A 14,447-nucleotide genomic window follows, 5' to 3' on the forward strand; every position below is an offset into this window, starting at 1 on the left:
GGTTCTAATTTTGATGATTTGTAGCACCTGGTGCTCTGCCGCTGGAGTTGTTAATGTCCCATAAATCTGTCCCTTTAAGTGGCACCATGTGCCTAGCTTCGGCCCAGCTATAATTGCAGTTTGGCTTTTGATTAGAGGAAGCCCCCTGTGCCGCTAGCTGTGAGCCGGCCAGGACGGCTAGACATCCTCCCGCAAAGCAAAGCAGGGTAGGCTGGGGGTCCCGGGGAGGTCAGAGCTCTGATGTGCTGGGACACAGCTTCCTGGAGACACCCTGCAGGGGCACTGGGGTGCCAGTCCTTCTTCCAGGATGATGGCAGATCTGTGGAAAGGGAGACCGGAACTCCTCGCCCCTTTTCATGCAGAAACGGAGGCAAGGCTTTCTTGGATGTCCGTTTTGAATTTCAGGCCACTCAAATAACTCACCAAACACGGACTGAACCAGTGTTTAAGCCAGGAGTTGTGCAAAAGCCCAGGTTTAAGAGCCAAAGAGCTATGATTGCTAAGCTCAGGGGACTTGGAGGCAGTTCCCACTGGGGCATTACTGCCCAAATGTTCTGTCTGGGTCAGCAATTCAGGACACTCAGTCTGGACACTTGAAATCATCTTCAAACCTGAACCACTTCAAGGGCAGAAGCAAGATCTGGTGGTGAGGATGGCTCTGAGCATTGCTGGATCCTTTTCCTTCCCCCGTCCCTCCTCACCCTCTTCTTTTTCCCTCCCTCCCTCCCTTCCTTATTTTCTTTCTTCCTTCTCCCCTCCTCTCTTCCCTCTCCTCTTCTCTTCCCTCCCCTCCTCCCTTCTGGTTCTTTTCCTTCTTCATTTCCTTTTTCTGGTCTTTTCCTTCTCCCCACCCCTTACCTGAGTATTTTCCAACTTGTCTCATGAAGCTCCTGGTCTAGAGAGAAAGGCAGACGCTGGAAGGAACTCAAAGGGTAGAAATATATGACCGGAAGTAATAGGTGACTCAGGGACATGTTTGCTAGGAGTGATAAGCGACAGCTTGCCAAGCAGAGGCTGGAGAACAAGAACCAGGCCGTTGGGACAGCTGGCAGGGGAGGTAGCCAGCATTGCATGGGGAAAGGGCAAGCCAGCATGGTGGAGCCCCTGAGCCAGCGGAAGAGGAAGCTAGAGATGGTTCAGAAGGGATTCCCGCCTGTGGGTCACACTGGGACCTGCATACTGGATGTGAAGAAGGTTTGTAAGACTTTGTACAGGTCTGGTTCTGGCTGCTGTGTGAAGGATGTCTTGGCAAGAGAGGGAGAGTCAAGGAAGGGGAAGGCCTCTTTGAGTGCCTCGTAGGAGCACATGGAGTTGTGACTCAGGTGTAGCCATGATTGTGGGAAAAAGAGGAGACTGGAGGATACGCTGGAGGCAGAGTAGGCAGAGTATACCTAAGGATCTGGAGCACTGGAGGGGAGAAGGAAGCCAAGGCCAAATGCAAGGATGTTATCTGAGAAACCAGAGGACCGAGCTGCTGTTCCTGAAATGAGGAAGACAGAGACGTGGTATGTTTGGAAATAAAGAGTCAGATGTGGAGCTGAGGGATGACTCAGTCTGTAAAGGGTCGCTGCATAGGAATGAGGCTCCAGGGGTGTCTGTAACCCCAGCACTCAGATAAAAGCCAGACATAGAAGTGGGCGTCAGTAATCCCAGAACTCAGGGAATGGGACAGGCGGATCCCTAGAGGTCATTCAATGAGCTCCAGGTTCAGTGACAGACCTTCTCTCGAAAACTAAAGTAGAAGGGGCTGGAGCATTGGCTGCTCTTCTAGAGGACCAAGGTCTGATTCCAAGCACTGGCAAAGCAGTTCACAAACATCTATAACTCCAGTTCCAGGGAACCCTCTTCTGGCCTCTGTGGGCACCAGGCACACACATGCCGCCAAAACATCCATATACATCAAATAATAATTAAAAAATAAGGTGTAGATCAAGGGAGGAAGACCCCAATATCAATCTGTCTGGTCTCCACTTGTGCATCATGAACATGCAAACACACTTGTACACACCTGTACACATACTCACACACTTGCACACACAACCACACACACCAGTGTACACACATGCACACACACCAGTGTACATGCATTCACACACAAATGCACTACCACACACACACACACACATTCTAGCACACACCTTTGTACACACCCACAGGAACACTGTGCACACCACAGAAAAAGAAAACAAAAGCCCAACTCAGCCCTGCAGACATTAGACACCTGTAGTCAGGCAAGTGAAGGTGCTGGGTGACTGGCTGTTGTCCGGGTTGAACTCAGAGGACAAATGTGGGGAAGGGAAGTAAATGAGGACCCAGCAGTGTGTAAGCAGTCTCCTAACCAGTAGTTCTTGGCTGTGACAACATGAGAGGATCCCCAGGGAGGCTTTTAATTCTGGGTTCCTAGGATACAACACAGGGCACTAGCAGTGGGCTCTGGATGATGGGATGCAAGCACCAGTGTTGTGAGTCCAACATATAGGCAGGCTCTGAACACTGCTCAAGGTAGGTCATCCAGATGTCTCAGGGCTTGGTCCTCAGATCTACAGCATGACCAGCACCTGGAGTTTATTAGAAATGCCACAGCACAGGTTTCACTTGACACCTACAAAATTAGATGCTATATGGACGAGACACAGCCAACCTATGTGTTCACATGCTGGTATTGGTTTCCCTCTTCTCTGTATCTTTGTGAATGGATGTAATACTTGGAGCTGCAGCAGTTATCTTGCAACCATGAAGCAGCACACTTGCAGACAAAGGCAAACTGACTGATAAACAGCAAAGTGGGATATGCCGGGAAGACCTTGCCATTCCTATAGGTCAGAGGCATTAGGATCCTTGACATGGCTGTGCTCACATCAACCATACACATCTACATCATCCTTTCCCCACATCCAGGACTTTGTCCATTCCCCACAGTCCCTCATGAGGACCAGTAAGCCAGGGCTCAGTTGATCTGGGACAGACTCCAAGATCAATGTAGGTCTACTACACACAGCTCTCTCCACCCCTCACTCCCAGGACCTCTAGGCCTGTGTCCTTCCCAAGAGACACAGGAGGACTCAGAGGGTGTGGTGGCAACATCTCAATGACAGAATGAAGGAATGGGTACATACTGTCACACACAGCATAAGCCACTGTCCATAGGTAGAGTGGAGTCAGGGGGAGGCTGCCAGTGGCCAATGGAACCAGGAGCTGAGCTCTCACTCTTATAAAGGAAAGCATTTCATTGAGGTGGTGGCTTATAGTTTCAGAGGTTTGGTCCATTATCATTATGGTGGGAGCATGGTGGGTGGATGTATAGCAACATGCAGGCAAATGTGGTGCTGAAGGAGCTGAGAAGTCTACATCTTGATCCAAAGGCAACAGGAAGTGAGCTAAGACACTGGGCGTGGCTTGAGCATATAAGAGACCTCAAAGCCCACCCACACAGTGACACACTTCTTCCAAAAAGGCTACACCCACTCCAACAAAGTCACACCTCCTAACAGTGCCACTCCCTATGAGCTTATGGGGGCCAATTACATTCAAACTATCACATTCCACTCCTTGGCCCCCATAAGCTTTTAACAATATCATAATGCAAAAATGCATTTAGTCCAACTTCAAAAGTCTAGTCTCAACAATGTTTAAAAGTCTAAAGTTCAAAGTCTCTTCTGAGATTCAATCTCTTAACTGTAATCTCCTGTAAAATCAAAATAAAAAAGCAGATCACATACTTCTATCATGTAATGGCACAGGATATACATTACCATTTCAAAATGTAGGGAAAGGAGCATAGCGAGGAAATACTGGACCAAAGTAAGACCAAAAAAACCAGTTGGGCAAACTCTAAACTCTGCATCTCCTTGTCTAATGTCAAAACACTCTTCAGATCTCCAACTCCTTCCAGCTTTGTTGACTGCAGCATACTTCTCTCTCTTGGGCTGGTTCCACTCCCTGTTAGCAGCTTTCCTTGGCAAATATCCCACAACTCTGGTATCTCCAGTATCTTGGGGTCTCTAAGGAAATCCAAGCTTCCTTTAACTTCACAGCTTCACACAATGGCCTCTCTAGGCCTCCATTCAGGGACACCCCAGACACATGCCTGACCTGAGCAGCTTTCCTTAGTAGAGGAGGCAAATTCTATAGGCCCTTTTTTCTATCCTTGACTCCAGAACCATGTGGCTAAAGCTGCCAAGTTCTGCTGCTTGCTGGCAAACATGTCCATGGAACATGGCTGCCTCATTCAATTACATCTTCACCAACTTTCTATTTTCAGTGGTTTCCTTCACTGCCTAAGCTTGGCTGTCTTTGAACTTTATCTGTAGACAAGGCTGGCTTCAGACTCAGAGATCTGCCAGCCTCTGCTTTCCAAGTGCTGGGGGTGCTGGGATTAAAGATGTGCACCACCATAACCTGCTTTAAGCTTTCATTTAATTATTTTTCACAAGTTGGAAATTTAGCTGGGTGGAATCTTGCCCTGAAGTTACCACTCCCTTTATTCCATTTATTAATCTGTTTATCTCCTTGAACACAGAATTTAGCCTCATTCCACTTCCAGGTGCTCCTTTTCTCCTCAAATTGTACATTTTGTATTTTTCCTTTCTCAGATTGTTCCTTTTCATTATAAATCTTCATTAGAGTTACTACTAACAACCACACAATAGGGTCTATACTAGAATGTTTTGAGATTTTCTCTGCCAACAGAATTAATTCTAATCTCTTCAGCCTCAGGCTGACTCTTTGGACAGGCAAAAAGCAGCCACATTCTTCACCAAAATACCACAAGAATGATCTCTAGGCAACATACTAAAAGTCTTCTCTTCTGAAACCTCTTAAGTCAGCCTCCCACAGTCCAAATCATTTTCAGCACCATTGTCTTCCATGTTCCTACTAATATGATCCATTAGCATTCTCCTGCTTTCCTAACCCAAAGTTCCAAAGTCCAAATTCCTCCAAATAAAAACATGGTCAGGCCTATCATGCAATATCCCCATCTCTGGTACCAACTTCTGTCTTAGGTAGGATTTCTATGGCTGTGAAGAGACACCATGACCAAGGCAATTCTTTAAAGGAAAGAATTTAATTGAAGTGGTGACTTACAGTTTCAGAGGTTTAGTCTATTATCATCATGGTGTGGAGCGTGGTGGTCAGGAGTATGGCAGTGTGCAGGCATACTGGAGAAGGAGAAGGAGCTGAGAGTTCTATATTTTGATTCAAAAGCAACAGAAATTGTTTAACAGTTATAGTTCATTCAACTTCACTATATCTTCATCCTAGGTGACTGCTTTGTTCAACAATATTGAACCTTAGTCCTTCAAGTGATCCTAATGTTCATTTATGAGAGTAGACATAAATCCCAGGGCTGGATTGCAAAAACTGTTAAAGTAGGTCAAAGGTTTACTTTCTTTTAAAAAAATTACTGAACATCAATTATCAAAATTAGTTACATTCCCCATTTACCTACCACTCACACCAACATGCTAGACATCCTCTCATTCCATTCGTGAACACAGATGCACAACTTCCTATTGTAGTAGTGTGATTCACTGCTCCTTGGCTACTTATGCAATGTTTGAATGAAAATCACTGGAGTTTTCCTGTAAAACTTGGTCATATTCACTGATGTTGCCCTGGCTGCCTTAGTCACCTCCATACTATTCAGCTGCTGTCTGGCTGGGCCACTATCACTGGACTGATTTGACAAACCCGTGCCTCCTAGCATTTGGCTACTATAAGCACCACTGCTTGCTCCTGCTGTGGAATTCAAGAGGAGCTCTACACATCTGTGCTGCATATTTGCTTTGTCTTTAAACAGAACAGCAACAGCACCTTCATAGTTTGCAAACCCAACCACAGATTCACCAGTGAATCTGCCATCAGGTCCAATCTCAATATGTACTATCATAGGGTTGAGTGGTGAAAAAAATATGAATGTCATTCTCAGTAGTTCTTTGTAAGGTAATGTGTACATTGTGTCCAGTGTTGTACTCTGGGAAATAGAGCCTCCATCTCCATATCTGTGGCCAGATGTTCATGAAAAACAATAATTGAGGTCTCTTCCAAATCTGTCTGAACCAAACTGATAGCTATCATTATAGCCATTATAATCAACATAGCCTCAGTAATCTCCACCACAAACACCACACCTCATCTCTCAAAGCCAGCTCCTCTGCCAGTGCTGTTATACCCTCTGCCATCTGCATGTCTGTCATAGAGACCTGGCTGCTGCATGGCCGTAAGTTCTTGTAGTGGATCATAGCCAGTTCTAACTTCAGCTCCACTGCTCTTAAATATTTCAATATGCCAATGTCACATTCTTTCCTTGTATATCTTTAGAGCCTTTTAAGTGAAGCAAACAGGAGGCTCCCCTGTACTCACCCTCTGGAAGTCCACCTGCAATGTCATTCCATTTGGCATAATTTCCAGCCCTGAGAAGAACTGAGCAATTTCTTCCTTGTTACACCCAGAGGGAACTCCTCTACGCTGTGCAAAAGACCATTGGCCATGCCGTGACTATTTTGAGCTGTGTGCTTCAACACCCAATTTGCTTCAATGTTGTTTAACCTGAATACTTCAACATTATCTGGGCCCCATAGCTCCTCTGTCTTTTCCCAAGGCTATTTGATTTCATCATCTGTTTCACATTGAACAAAAGCTTCAACACTTAGTCTGCCTTCTCTGATTTAGATGAAATGAATACTTTTGAGCCTCATTTTGAATTTTGCAGTCAGAAAAAAACAAACAAACAAAAATAAAAAAAACACTGCTGCATTTTATCAGCTGAGCACAACCAGGGTAAGCCCAGGACTTTTACCAAGAAGCATGTCTGCAAATTCAAATTATACACACAGAAAACACCTGTGTGTGTTCTCCAAGAGCTGTAGATGTTTAGAGACATACTCTCCATGTGTTGCTGGGTTAAGCAGGATGAAAGTAGTCAAGGGGCATGAAAGGGATGATCTATGGAGACATATAATAGGCAAATTATTATAGAACAATAAGACTAGCCACCTCTCCTCACCTGGATGCCAGTGAGGGGGAACCTGAAAGAGGATGGTACCAGTTAGGGACCAAGGGAGAAGGAGTACATTGCTGGCAAGCAGGAATGAAAGGAAGTTGACTAGTACTCTACAGGAAAGAAACAATAGAAGCAATCTGTATTAAAGGGGGATTTATTCAGTTGGTTTGTACAATGGCTGAAAGCCTGGCAGCTGCTCAGTCTACAAGGCTAGAAGCCTCAGCATTTCCAATCTGGTGCTGAAGACTTGGGGGATTCTTGGAGGGCCACTGGTCTTTAGTATGTGCTGAAAAGCAGAAAAAGCTAGGTTCTGATGTCAACAATGGACATCAGGATCAGTGGCAGCCACAGAGTATATGCACTCACCAGCAGGAAGTAGAAGTAGGCAGGCAAAAGCAAAAGCTTTTGCATGGGACCTCTTTATATATGGGCTAGAGATGGAAGGTGATACCCACTCAAGAAAGGGTCTTCATCCTTAATTAATGTTTCTAGAAAACACCTTACAGACTCACCCAGGGGCACATCTCTTAGTTGATTCCAGACGCAGTCAAGCTGACAAGAAGAACCATCACAGGGAGATGAAGGAAGATGGAATTTGAAGCCTTCACAGAGTCTATCCAGGAGGGCTTAGCCCAGGACTGAGGCTTTGAAGCTGGGAATCCTGTGACCTAAGTTAGGCCTTCAGAAAAGTCACACTGCAGCTGTGAACCGTTAGATCAGGAATAGGGGGGAAGATAGAGAGTTTCTCTTAAAACTGTACTTACAGAAAAATGACGTGACTGCAATAGGTCTTGAATGGGAATGGTCCACTGGGGACTCAGACAGAGTCCCTTAACTCTCTGCACAGTATCCCCATGTCTGAGCAATGAATGAACCTGTAATTCCACTCAGCGATGGGCACTTAGATGATCTAAGCAGGGCATGAATCATCTCTACAGAATCCATCGCACCCTAGGAGGTAGACACAATGACCGCCAGAGTTGAAGTGTAACCTTCCCATTTCCCCAGCCTTAATCCCCTTGCTGGGTAGTCCTCCAGGACAGGCACCATGAAGCCCTCCAAATTCCATCTTCCTCTGCCTTCCTCCCACCCTTGTCTGCCAGTCATGTGGACGTGCCCTGTAGTCCCTGAATGGCGTGTCCACTCCCCATTTCCTCTGATTGGAAGCCAGGTGCTCTGAGGTGGTTAATTACATTCCCCTCTCTGTCCAAGAAGCAGGCTGACATTCAGCCCAACCCCTTTCTATTTATTTTCTGTTTTCCAGTCTAATTTTGGGCATATTTTTTCTATTTAAAGTTATTTGCTGGCACTAGAATACAGTACTCAGAGAGACAAAAATACCCAAAGTCTTGTTAATGAAGAACAGGGCACTCAGGACCTAGGGAGAAAGTGTATGAAGAAATCTGGCCAGCAGGAAGGGGGAGAGGGCTGGGATAAGGTGGGCAGGCAGAGAAGGATGCTGGGGAATGGAAAGGGAGAAAGGTTTCCACCCCTGTCTGGCGGGAAGGTCCTGATGACCTCACCCTCTAGCCTCTCCTTTTTCTCATTTGTAATATGGGGCCAGGAAGGACAGGAAATGGACAGGGACAGGGATCAGAACGGGGATCTCCACCTTCAGCAGACTCCTGAGTCCCAAGCCAGAGACACAGACTTGTCACACTGGCCTGCACATACGTAATGATTTTTAACGTGCTCAAAGTGGGACAGGTAAGCAGGCAGGATTCAGATGACATTCAGGATTCTGAGAACAATGAAGGGTGGTCATATCCCCATCCTCTCAAAAAGTACAGTTGGAAGCTGGTAGTGTTGCTCAGTGGTAGAGCATTTACATAGTACGCACAAGGTTCATCCCCAATACTTCAAACAAACACACAAAAATGTCACCAGCTTTCTCTCTACCTGACCACTATCTTATCTTTCTTTATTGATTTTTCCTTCCCTTTCTCCTTCCTCCTCCCCTCTCATTTTCCTGTTTCTCTCTCTCTCTCTCTCTCTCTCTCTCTCTCTCTCTCTCTCTCTCTCTCTCTCTCTCTCTCTCTCCCTGTCTCTCTCTCCATTCCTCCCTCCCTCCCTTTCTATCCTTCTCTCTCTCTCATTTGAGACCCAGGCTACTCATGGACCTAATAAATGTAGCTGAGGATTGTAGTGGGTAGCCATTCCAGCTTTGATCTGGAAGTTCCAACCCCATTGAGGCTTCGGCAACTGCCACGCCTACGAGGTGGGGCCAAGGAAGGACCCTGGAGACCCAAGATGGGCCAGCTTTCTCTCTCTGTTCCTGGACCCTAGACGGTGGAGGTTGACTGAGTAGAGCTCCAGAGAACACCGCTGGACTGTGACACACCTTCCCCAGACCCCACGACCTACCTATCCCTTTATTTGTAAGTTACCCACTAAATAAATCTTCCTTTTAACTACGTGGAATGGCCTTAATAATTTCGCCAATAGAGGATGACTTTGAACTCCTGCCTCCTGCTTTGGTCTCCAAAGTCTCCTAAGTGCTGGGGTTACAGACATGCATCACCACAGCCTTCCATGATTTTGATGGTGCAACGGGAGATCTGGCTCCTCAGTTCTAAGCACCCTCCTTTCTCTCTGTTCATACAGAGTTTAACTTTCTAAAAGCAAAACATGTTTTGAAACACAGTGTGGGCAGGTTTGCCTCTCTCCCAGATAAGCTTCGGTGGTTCTGCTCCTAGATCAGGGCTTCATACAGCCAGGAAACCCACAAATTTCACCTACCATCCCACAGAGACATCCATCACCAGCGGGGTTGTAAGAGTCCTTTCCCATCATTTTCATATTGTTTTGGCTTTCCTTTGCCACCAGTGAGCAATCTGCGAGCTCCTGCCCTGTACTCCTCACTTCACACTGGGTTGGGGGTGTGGTCATAGGAGTAAAATAATTCTAGCCCCTGGACGTCACTTCTTCAGGCTCATCGCTTCTTCTTTCTCCAGAAGAATTCCAGAAGATACTGTGTGTTCTGTCTTAATATAGAGGAGGCAAAGGACTTTCCAGAGTTGTCATGGTGATTGAATGGCTCAGCCGTACTTGCACCTGTGGTACCAGCTCCTAGGATGGAAGCCACTCTGGTCAGAGGAGGGAGGTCCATGGCTGTTCCTCTGCAGGCCAGCAGCCTCCTACAGAATCATGTGAAGGCACACATACAGAGCCAAAGAGCAGGGGTCTGGTTCAATCTTCACCTCCTATTCTTACAGATCATTTAACCTCCTGTATCAACCTCTTCATCTGTAAGATGGAAATAAATGATACTTCCCTCAAATGGCTATGCAAAGGATAAAATTTTACCACTCAAAGTGCAAGGCTCAGAATAAGTGCTTCAATATAACCAGTAGAGGTTTGGATCAAATATTAGGGGTGATCTAAATACTAGATGTCTTTATAAACATAAATATTTATAGACATAAATATTCCAAGTCAATATGGCTAGTTTGATCAAGATCTAATTGAGCTAAATTGTAGAAGATGCATTGGAATTTTTTATCAGAAACTGACTTAACTGTCTTTCCTTTTATCAGAAAGAGGCCAGGTGGTGGTGGCGCACTCCTTTAATTCCAGCACTCAGGAGGCAGAGGCAGGACAGATATCTATGAGTTTGAGGTCAGCTTGGTCTACAGAGCAAGTTCCAGAACAACCAGGGCTACACAGAGAAACCCTGTCTCAAACAAACAAACAAACAAACAGTCAGTTTGGTTTGCAGTTGAGTATACAACAACAACAACAACAGTAACAGCAACAACAACAACAGCAACACAACAACAACAACAAAAACCTAACTCTCAAGAGTGAGGCTCTGGGAGACAGTGCATATCCCTCCAGCTTGGGACTTCTTATTCGAGACCTGTGTTAGATGTGGCTGGTGATGCCCTCCCTCCCCTCCGGATACTCATCACTTGAACAGTGGGCCTGGGACTCTGCAAAGCTGCAAGTCTCTGATATCCACATTCAAGACCAAGTGGGGATGAGCAGGGCATGCAGACACATGGTGGGCCTTGGACTCAGGATACTGACATTTGGTTCTGCTCCTGCACTGTCCCTTTCTTGACCTTGGGGAGACCCCCTCACCTCTTGGCCCTTCCATTCCCTGTCTTTAAAGTGGGTCAGGGCTCCAGAGAGGGACCTGGCTCAGTGCTTGGCACACAGCAGGACTGTGTGGGGTCAACTGTCCTCACTGTCACCGTGTTCTTGACTCCTGGTCACAATGCTGAGCTGTTGGTTGCATTGTTTCTGCCTCTTCACAAATGAGAAACTGAGGCTCAGACAGGTTAGGTGACTCACAGCTGCAGAGCTGGCCTTTGGATCAGATCCATCTGCTCTAGAATGCACATCCTTTCCCTTTCTGGAGAGCACAGGGGAAATGGAGGCCCCCCATTCATGAATGATAGTGCTGAGATTGGGTCCAGGATTGGTAGGGTCCTGCCCTGAGCCCCACGTCTGCTGGGACATGAGTCAACCTTCAGCCAGCCATGCAGGACCCAGGGGACAGGGCTGTGGAGGCCCCAATACCAAAGGTTTTCAACAACTGGACTTCATTTGAGGTAGTTACTTTGGAATGGCAGGGGGATACACAGGAGGTATGGTATCCCCCAGACATGTGGAAGCCGGCTGTCAGCTAATGTGGAAAATGATGAAGACAGCTGAATTTTTTTCATGTTATGTGTACACTATTAATGAAGCAGGAGGAATTTGGAGGGGAGGGCTCTGGGATGCGGGGAAAGTGTTACAGATGTTAGAATCAGGAGGAAGGCAGGCTCCAGTCCCTTTGGGGTTGAGGGAAGCATCCACTGGCTTCAACAGTGGGACCCTGGCAACTGGGAGATGTCTGTAGCCTAGGGGCAAGTGTACATCTGGCATGGCAGGCACAGAAGCGGGGCTTCTTCTCTGGACTGGTTCTGCTCTCTAAGTTGAAGTAGGGCCATTGCCATGATGGACACTTGGAACAAAGTGAGCCTTGCTTCACATGAAGGACGGAGTAGGAGGTGAAGAATGGGGGTGTAGCTTGTTATATAGCAATTTTTCTCTGAGGCTGCCTAGCTATTCTAGTTGAAACATACCTTCCTGGAGGGATGCTAAGACTCAGGCAGTCTTAGGAAGCCAGTGAACACACAAGTCTTAGGAAGCTCCTGAAACTTAACAAGATTCACACCAGGTCTCCCCAGGTTATATAGGCAACAATTGCTAATGAGAAGGAAGTGTATGAACAGTGAAACAGCCTGATGGAGTTCCAGGAATGTAGTTGTCATCCATGCTGGGGTGAGCTTCTCAATGACAGCTGCCTGTAGGTCACCATGCTTCTGTAAGTAAGTCCTTCATCTTTGCTCTGTAAGTGACCCCAATAAACTCACTGATTCGCTAAGCTAGAATCGAGTGAAATTGCTTGTTCAGTCCACTGTCAGTGCCCTATCTCAGGTGAAGAGATGTGTTTACATCTCCCCAGGAAAAGCCACACAATAAGCAGGAACTTAGGCTGCGGTGGCCGAGATCCTCAGCAGATCCTGTGAAGTGTGGAAGGGCTTCCTGGAGCTTGCAGGACATAGAGGCTGGTTGGGGAAATGGGGAGAAGTATTAAATGAATACTTGCTATGGATAAGGGACCCCATCTGTGTGTGCCTATGGGGTGAATGGATAGTGACTGAACTGCACATTCTTTCTTGGTTTCTAGGCTCACCCATCCCTCTTGGGTTTTCATTGAGGAGAAAGAACTCTGGGTGTCAGTTCCCTTCCCACAGGAGTGAAGCAAGCTTTGTCATCTGACAGCAAGGATGATCAGCTAAGGACCCAGCTCTGGTCCAGTCAGCTAGGACAGAGGTGGGACAAGGTCCTCAGATGAGCGTAAGTTGTCAGATAAGCATGGTTGAGAGGCTCTTTGGGAAGAGAAGCTAGGAACTAGAAGGATACCCCGGGAGCATCAGTTAGCATATACTATCTTACGCACTCGTTTGATGGTTTCTGGGATATGCAGCTGCCCTTGCCCTCTGCTGACTACCCACCAGCCCAGCCTCTGACGCTGGTCCAGAATGCATTCTGCCATGCCTTCTGTTGTCCCCATCCTCATGGGACTGCATGCTGTGTCACCTTACAGCTGCATCTCTCCAGCTCACTCCCCAGCAGCCAGAGGGCTCTTTTCAAGGTATGAATTGAATGGTATTCCTCCATTTCTACACTGCTTGTGTCCCCTTCCCACTCTGTTGACATTTCTCCAAAATCAAGACTTTTGACTAAGGTCACTCTATCATACCTTTCTACTTCTTATGCCATTTTGGTTTTGTTGTTGTTGTTGTTTTGTTCTGTTTTTTTTTTGTTTGTTTGTTTGGGTTTATTTTTTTACCATGCTCTCACCATCCTCTCTATCCCTAAAACATGCTGAGCTCAGTTCTGTCCTGACTCAGTTTGCCACATGTCTTTCAAGCACCATGATAAAATGTAAGGGACAAAAATCCCTGAAATGTTTACAGGCTCAAGCAGCTGTGGAGTGCATTTTTCAGTCCTGTATTAGACAAGGTAGGGCAATGAGTGGCCCTCTTCCAGGTGGTGATACAGGAACCTGGGCTCCCCTCGGTTGTGGCTATTCCATCCCAGGGCCACATCTTTGCATTCAGCCAAGGGGAAGACAAGAGAACATGGAAGAGGTTTGCCCAGTTCTGTAAAATCCAGTTCTGATCCCATCTAGATGGCAAGAACAGGTCATGGAGTCATAGACGATATATACTGGATATAGATAGTCCATGGGCAAGTATTAGTGAAGGGGAACAGAGTTTAGTTACAGTTAACTACCCAGGCCATGATCATCTTCTCAGAGATACCTTTCTTCGGCCATCTCTTAAAAAAAAAATGTCCCTCTGTCACTGCACATCTCCTGTCATTATTTAATTTTCTTCATCATCTTTCATCAATGTGTCTGTCTATAATCCTTCTGAAACCTGTGAGGTGGGGACTTTGGCCACTCTACTCCATATTCCTAGCATCTAGATCAGGGTTCTGCCAATGGCAGCTGCTTAATGGGTGTTTTTTTTTTTTAATTGCTGTCATCCAGATACTAGAAGAAGAGAAAATATGTTCCAGTTCATCTTGTGAAGTTGGTACAATGCTGAATGCCAACCCAGACTCTACAACAGCCCAATGGAGGCCTAGTAGCTTCATGATCAGAAAATGCTTTAGAATATGAAACCTGCCCTTGCTGATCAAGAGGATATAAATCTCAGAAAGGTAAGGCTAATGTCTGAGTCAAGAAGCCTGAGGACAGGGTTGGCTCTGCCCTGGCTTCTATGTCCACCCTTCTTTTGTCTTCTGCTGCCCTTGGTTTCCCAGCCTGCAAGATGAGGGTGGCTCAGAATGGGCTAGGCAACACTCCACATTCTTCACAGCGTTCCAAGGGCAGATGACCTCCCCAGAGCATGGCAGTGCCTTCTTTTTCCAACTGCTGACC

The 14,447-nt window shown here is 46.5% G+C and overlaps 1 pseudogene; it reads right to left on the bottom strand.

The window, feature by feature from the left end:
* Positions 1-5,546: 5,546 nt before the first annotated feature.
* Positions 5,547-14,447, bottom strand: part of LOC114705582 — a 28,476-nt pseudogene continuing 19,575 nt past the window's right edge.

This window comes from Peromyscus leucopus, chromosome 4, assembly GCF_004664715.2.
Source record: "Peromyscus leucopus breed LL Stock chromosome 4, UCI_PerLeu_2.1, whole genome shotgun sequence".
In the NCBI taxonomy this organism is placed as follows: domain Eukaryota; kingdom Metazoa; phylum Chordata; class Mammalia; order Rodentia; family Cricetidae; genus Peromyscus; species Peromyscus leucopus.